We start from the raw sequence: 8,133 nt of genomic DNA on the forward strand, positions 1-8,133 counted from the left end.
ACAAGGTATTTTGATATTTCATTCTTTTCAAGGGAAAAAGACTAAACAAATAGTATTGCTGTGTTTGCTATATTTTCTTTTTCTTAAAAGACAGTTGATTTTCTCCAAAGTGACTTGAATTATTTTCAGCGCAGGTTAAAATTAATGGTGAATGCTCACTTCTTTTTGTTTTTGGATCACTCTGAGATTATTTTCTCCCATGACTTCTCACTTACTTTTCTGCTTTTGAAGTGCTCTATACAGGAGAACCATAACATGGTTCAGTGCAGAAGTAAAGAACAGCATCATGTTTTTCCCCAAGGCTGGCAGGGCCATGCCATGGTGGAGCAGCCTGCTGGGCTCCAGGGCTGACCTCCTGTACTGGCTGCAGCTTCACTTGGAGATGTTTTCAGGCAAAAGTGATCTGCTTCTTAAAACATCCAGCCTGACCTGCATCTTGGCAGCTATAACTTTGGGGTCTGTGGCTGCAGTGGGAAGGATGTAGCCAAGAAACTGCAGCCAGAGGAAAGGCTGTGAGTGTCACACATGGTACCAGAGACTGGCACATGATTAGCAGCAACATCTGATTTAAAACCTCTTAAAATGGTTTGTAAATATGTCTGTGTTATGAGGAAGACCAAAAGAAACTTAGATAGGGGATCAAAGCATATGTTTGGTCATATGCAGGAAAATAAAAGCAACTTCCATGGGGATTAGTGTTTCTGTACACACATAATTTCAGACTCATTGAAATCAATATCTTCTAAGCTCTCTGCCATCTCTGAAGTGCAGGTCTTCAAATTAGTTTGACACACTTTGTCAGAGAGCAAAAAACCCCAGCCAGCCAAAGAAACCCCAACCCCCTGAGCCCACTATTCTGAGTAGTTTGTCAGCACTTCACAAAAGCACTACTGAAATGAGGTTGAGGAGTCTTGAGCTTTGCAATCTTTTTTTAAAAAAAATTTTATTGCACTTGAAATAAAAAGGAGTTGGTATATGAAAATCAAAGTACTGCATGCCTCAAAAGATAACAGAAGTTTATTACACTATAAAGGCTTTCAGCATATGTGAATGCTTATTTTATCTGAACACATTAGCATAGTTATTAGTCATTCAAAATGATTAAATTTTCCTCTCATCCACCTAATCTGCATTATAAATGAATATACTAAAGAGAAATGCACTTTATTGATAAAACACTGACTTGGCAGTCAGGAGACAGGGTTTGTTTCTGGGCCTGACTTTGACGTTTTGAATTGGCCCAGGCCAGTCATTTTGCCTTGAAATGCTTCAGGATCTCAGATTGACCTGTAATATTGACCTATCTGAACAAAAGCATCACTATCTGATCAATATTAATATCAAATCAATATCCATCAATATCCAATCAATATTTTAAACTGTTTTACAATTTTTCATTATTTATTGTCACAGGAAACACTGTTAATGATGCTTAATGAAAGTGGAGAAACTGTTAGGCTGTGGATTTTGATGTGCTTTGGTATTCATGGAGTGACAGAAAATCACAGCATCTTAAAAGCTGCCACTCTGAAACTTGGGGTATGAACATGCCCTTATTTTTTTCTTCTGAGTGAATAAGGGCAGAGATCCCCCTTGCAGCAGTAGCAGTTCCTGTGACTTAGGGCACTGTCTCCTTCACCTGCCTGTCCATTTCTCTTCAGCAGCATTTGCTAGAAAGGAATTAACTCATAGTATGTTTGAATGAAAACCAAATAAAAGTAAGTTTGGAACTGTCCAAAGTTGATTTCATTGTGCTTTTGAACAAAGACCATGCTCTGTTTTGCAATCTTTTCCTTCCCACCTTTTGAGCATAGTGTCCCCCTGCTGTTGCAATCTGTGGCAACCTGGAGATGAGTGTGGGTGCCCAAAGACAATGTGATTTTCCTTCTCCCAGAAGTGATGGGATGGTCTCTAGATCTGCTTGTCTCCTCAAGAAGTCCATAAACCTTGGTCACAAACCACATGTGAAGGAATAAAGAGTTGTCAAGAGCCCCACAGCTCCTCGTGCAGAGGAGCTGGTGCTGGGAGCTCTGTACGCCCTTCCCAACAGGGCAGGTAACATTGCCTGATAATCACATGTGCCCACCAGAGAAAGCCTTCATTTTTCTTATGGTTTTACTGTGCCTCAAAAAGTTTATTCTTGGTCTCTTTAAGGGTATTACTTACACTTTGGACCATACATAACTCATTTTTGTTACAGCCAAGCCAAACCTGTGCCAGTATGTTCAATAGCAAATGAAGTCCGTCCTTCCTGATAGGATGGGCTAAAAAAGGACCGCAGCAGGTTGCTTAAGTAGGGTGGGACTGGTACCAATAAACAGTTGAATTCCCCTGTAGGTCAATAGCAAAGAAAATGAAAGAACATCTCCCTGGATGATTGTGTAAGGATCACTTCTGATTTAGTCATATTTCCATGAAGCCTTGCTCCAGTGGAGTAATGCTCCAGGACTTCTTCAGGCATTGAACATAGATTTGTGTTTTACTGAGATAAAGCGGGATGTCATCTGTGAAAAGAGCAATTTATGTCCTTTGTCATGGATTGTGACGCCTCAAATCTCTGGAGACTTTCTGATAACTATTGCTAGCGGTTCAGTGGACAGAGCAATCAGAGGAGGTGACAAAGGACACACTTGCCTTCTGCCTCTCTAAGGAAAAAGTCATTCAAATAAAGGAGTCTCCGAGAGTCATTCAAACAAATGAATGCACACCCTCTGGCTTTCTGCAGGCTTAATGAACCCTATTCACCAGAAGCACAGCCTTGTTGACAAGCCTCTGTCTTTGGAGGCAGAAGGAGAATGCCGAAAGAAACTCGGTCAGATTTGTTTTCTCTGGAGGAGTGGAAAGACAATTTTCTGCCCTTGCTTAGGACTGTGGGAGCTGCACAATCCTGGGTGTGCAGCGACCTACTTGCTCTGCTGGCTCAGGTGTTGCTTTTCTTCCTGGGATTTTGCTCTGATTTCAAGCATACATTTGCTTCTCTGTTAAGAAATGGGTTTCACACAGTCCTGGGGCAATCACAGTTTTAGGAGAGCCTATTTACTTCTTCCTCTGCCTTATATTTTATACGAGGGCAGCAATTTCGTGCATGAAATAATTTCAAGAGCTGGCAAATTCCAGAAACGTCTAAATTGTTATGTGCATATGAAGCCATATCACACAACTGTGTTTTGTTTTGCTTGTTTGGTGGGTTGCTTTTTAAAGTTTACATTCCCCTCCCTAGAATAAAAGACAGGGAAGCAAGGTGGCTACGCAGCTTCAGGCACCAGATTGCCCACAGTGCCTTTGATATACAACCCCCTTGCCCATATGTGCAGTCGTGCTCACATAACTCCTCCTAACTGTGGGAAATGAAAAGGAAAATGTTAAATTTGGTAATATTTATCACAACCATTTTTCAAGAGCAAGAGAGAAACTATCGGTCTATTGAGAAATGTGGCCTTTTAATAGTCATCTAGGATGATCCATTTATGTGAATAATAAAAATCTCTTGCGCAGATAGAGAAAGTAGGGTAAAACTTTATAATGGGAGTATATATTCTCTAGCACAGACAATGACTGAAGGCCTCGGAGTTTGAAGAAATGTCAATTCATCAAGGTTTTGTCTTTTTCTTTTTTTTCAAGCTCTCCATTTAGAAGATTTCATGGAAATAATTGAGTTTTCTACTATTGGACCAAGAGTCTTATGTATGTATGACTTAAAAGAAAGAGATTAATAAATATCTCAGCATTTAATATCTAGATAATTTCATCCAATAAAATCATGTGCAGCAAGTAATTTAAATTGGTACCCTATTTATGGCAGACAAAACTGCTCACTACCATCTGCTTCGTGGTTTTAATAGATGAAGTGTTAACTGCATGTTGCATAAAATTCATTGCGACTAGGTTAATTAAATGGCTGTGCTTCACTTCCTGCACTCTGGTAATAAGATGACAACCTCATCTGAATTTATTAACCCTTGCCACTTTCAGTACTGTTATCACCCATTCAACCACCTTTGGTCAACAAAAACGAAATAAATCACAATAACAGGAGACATAACCATATTGGCTAACAAAATAGATATTGATTAGCATCTTCTAAAGCAAATATGTCAATCTAGTCTGATTTTATTTTTGCAAAGGTCATTGAAATCTGCTGGAGTATCAGTAGCATGAGTAAATGATGATGCAGTAGGTTATTGGAAAACATTGCAAATCTAATCTTTGGTGCTAAACAGCCTAAATGACAGCTTTACTATGGGAAGCTGGAGAGGCCTTTAAAGAGTTCAGCTTTCTGTTTGAGCAAGCAGACATTACATAGCCTTCTGCAGCACAGGCCCTTACAGAGGGCTCAAAGCCAGACCTCTGAGTGTCATTCCACTCAGAACCATTTCTGTCCCCTCCAGAGAGGGAGCATGAGGTAAAACTGCATCATCTACATCCATGCCCTGGCCACCCCAGCACTGGGTCAAGTCTTAGTGACAGCAGATGCAAATACACTTCTTAACTATGACAAATAGAAACTATCTGCAGGGGGGACTGGACTGGTGCAGGGTGAGGAAGGACCTGACAGAGGCATGTCCAGGTACCAGTTCCTGGAGCCAGCCTTTTCCATTACTTACACTCCTCAGATATTTAGAAAAGTTTATTTCAGGCAAGTACATAAAAAGCAGTCTTGTTGCGTCTTGTTTGCTCTACTGAGATTTACCAGGAGAGATCAACACTATGCATCAAAACCATAGTAATTTTTTCCCTTCAGACACAGGCATGGAAGACTTTTTGGAGAAATTCCAGTCATTCCCACTGATCCCATTGTTGTACATGGCTGTAGGTTTCCTTCTCTGCCTCACTCTCACCTGGCTACCACTTCTGGAAACAGCTCCTGTGTCATCTTCAGCCCCCTGGTCTGAGCAAGCTCCAGACACCGTCTTTGAGGGTGTTGTTATGTGGCCTAATGAGAAAAGTCATGTGGCTCCCTCCTTCTATGTGCCAAAGTGGAGAGATGAAATCCAGCTCTGGTTCACAAGTTCAACTGCACCAAACTGGTTCAACCTGTCTTGCATGTTATTGTGCCAGAATTGGGCTTTGCCTTCCAGGGACATAGATAAGATTTGTTTTTTAAACACAGCAGGGAAGTTTTCATTTATGCTGAGGGTTGTAGTTAGAAATAAGTTTATAGGATAAATCAGAATTTATAACTGTATACATACAGGTCAGAATGGAATATCCTTCTCCACTTGTAGTCAAGAGGCTGCCAAACTTCCCCCATTCTGTCCCCACACCCAGCTCCCAAACCTTGTCCCTGCCCCAGTCATGAAGCAAAATAGTAGGATCAAGGCAACTTGCAGTCTCCCCTGTGCTGGGGACCAGGAGACTATCAGATGAGCTGATTTACTTCCCAGATGCTGGAAGTCTGAGCTTGATGTCAGCAGGTTGTGCAACCAGTTTTACAAAAAAGTCCCTGCCCAGACTGGGGTGCATTCAGTTCCCAGAGCAGACTGGAAAAGGATCTGTGGCAAAGTTCCAGTAGGCAGAGGGCAGGATGGATGGCATACCTGGAATTTCTCGAAACTGTTACTGCAGCTCTGAGCTACGTGTGACAAGGAATGGAGATGACGTTGGTAACCATTGGATGCTCTCTCTGAATATTCAGTCTTCCAAACACTTTTCTTGCCTGATTATTGTTATCAATTAATACATTATTAAAAAATAGTGAAGAAAAGCCTGTTTTTCAATTTTTTCCTTTCAATATTAATTTAGACTCCAATTTTTACCAGATTACCTTTAGAGACCTGAAGGTCCCTCACAGTATTTATTGTAATAAATGTTTGATTTTGAATTCTGCTTAAAGAAACTCTTATCTGGTACAAGGAAGTAATGTTTCAGGCAACTCCTATTCATGTGCTTTAAAGAACTTAGTATAAAACTGCTGCAGTTCCCACAAGCACTTTTCTGTCATGGGTCTCCCTGCAGAGTCACTGTACACAACATTTGAAATGTTGGCCAAGTGCTCCATGTTCTCAAGCAAAATGGGTAACTTAGATGATGTCATGCTAACCTGAATTTAACCTTGAAGGTTAAAATTCAGTTCTTGGGGGAAGGTCCACACATAAGCTGAAGCTGCTGCAAGTCCTGTTGCAAAATCATATGTAGGAAATGTCCTCTATGGGGTTTGTGGGATTCTCCGGTGTGAGAGGTGGATGGTGTTCTCTGTGGTCATTTCCTCACACAATTGAGAGACATGGACAAAAATGCCATGTTTGCCTTGTCTATGGGTGCACTTTCTGAATATGGCAGATATTGCGCACTTTCCTCAGTTAAACACTAAAATCTCAGCACATTTACAAAGTATTGAAATATTTTCCATCCCACAGGCAACCAGTTCAGTGGGGAACAGCTTGCATCTTCATTGGGCTGTGGACAAAGGGCTTTTTTCGACAGTTTCACACACCACATCAGTTAAATTATAATACCTCCTTATGTTGCTTTATTTCCCCCTCACACAAGACACAATATTGTAGATGATCTGAGTTTTGCATCTCTCAACATTGCTGGCAAGTTCCATACTGCAGGTGTTGAAAACAGGAAGGTTTTAGTGGAAAGAAAGAAGGAAACAAGCTGCTCTGTCTGAAACCAGGAGCTACTTAGAGTGTTCCTACCCTAGAAACTAGTTACAGGATTTGAACAGATCCAGGAGCACGTGCGTACCCTAGTAATGTCTTGAACATATCCATTTATTTCCTGGAGATAGCAGGGCCTTTATTCAACTTTCCCCTTTGTAGCTTCATGTCCACAGGAAGGCACCCAGGGCAGAGCAATGAGATCATGGCCAGGCCCTCTGGTTGGGTAGGTGGAGAGCAGTTTCTCCCTTTGCTCTGCTGCACATTTGCCACAGTCAACAAAATGTCTTAATTCTGATAGAAAGGAGTAAACTGAGGATCTTCTATTTCTGGAGCACAAGCAGTGGGTGATCAGTGCATTCATCAAAATGTCAGTACACTGGTTCAAGGTCCTGGTCTGCACCAGGCATGCAGAAGATATATATATATACTTAGATAAAATTCCCATTAAGTGTTCATCTGCCCACAAGCTCCGGGTAAATTGCAACACAGGGTGTCATGAACCTGAGGGTAAAGCAGATGGAAAGAAAATGAAACTGAGAGACATCTGAACCTGTTGACATGAGAGATGTGGAGAGAACATCCCACCAGTCCCCTCTTCCCTGCATTACCCAGCTGTCCAGCCCCAGTACCTGCCTTCTGCAGTGATGCAGGAGTACAAAGCCCTTTAGGCATGGCGGGTAAAATCTCAGGCAGTGTATACACAGAGCTCCTGGTGAAAGATCAGTGATTGCAGTGAGAGATCACTGAGGCACTGCAGACGCAAGTTGTGGCCAGAAGGTTGACCTAGACCTCAGCTCTGTGATACTTTCTATTTAAAAAAAATAGAACAGCTTTACATACCACCCTCCCCTTGCCCACTGTGCTCGTAGGTGGATCATTCCTGCTTGCTCTACAGGTCAGCTAGTGACTCTCGTAGCTACAACAAACTCTGCCCTGTTCTCCTGTGCTACCTCAGAATTTCTTGCCAGTGCTGGGGCAGCAGCTCCCTGCTGTCCACAGTCTTCTTTCCCACCAGCATGCACAGTTTGAAGGACAAGCTGATCCTCTATTTATACTTAACACAAGATGGAGAAGTGTTTAGTACTTCTGTGAAACAAAAAACAGCACAGCCTTAACTCTGGAATGGCACAGCTTTTCCAGAAGGCAAACAACATAATAGCCCTTCATGTGGCAATTAGACAGGTAATTTGGCAGCTGAGGCTCTGTGCCAATAATTAAGTGCTAATGAAAGTGATGGCATATAAAAACCCTAGCACTGACAACAAAAATAAAACAAGCCAGAGCAATTACTGTCACTCCTGTGGAAAACAAATCTTAAACTCTTCCAACATCACCAAAAATAGAAAGCTAAGGAATTGCCATTCACACCTTCCACATGTGGCACTGCTCTGCCTCTCCTCTTACAGCTGAGATGCTGTGAAGGGTTTAGAGTTCCCCAGGGATAATTTGGAACACTGCATAGAGGCATGGTTAATATGATGTTTAATGTCTCAATACATTGAATTTAATAGCAGATTTTCTGGATTAA

The sequence above is a fragment of the Poecile atricapillus genome, chromosome 4 (assembly GCF_030490865.1).
Source record: "Poecile atricapillus isolate bPoeAtr1 chromosome 4, bPoeAtr1.hap1, whole genome shotgun sequence".
Classification (NCBI taxonomy): Eukaryota; Metazoa; Chordata; class Aves; order Passeriformes; family Paridae; genus Poecile; species Poecile atricapillus.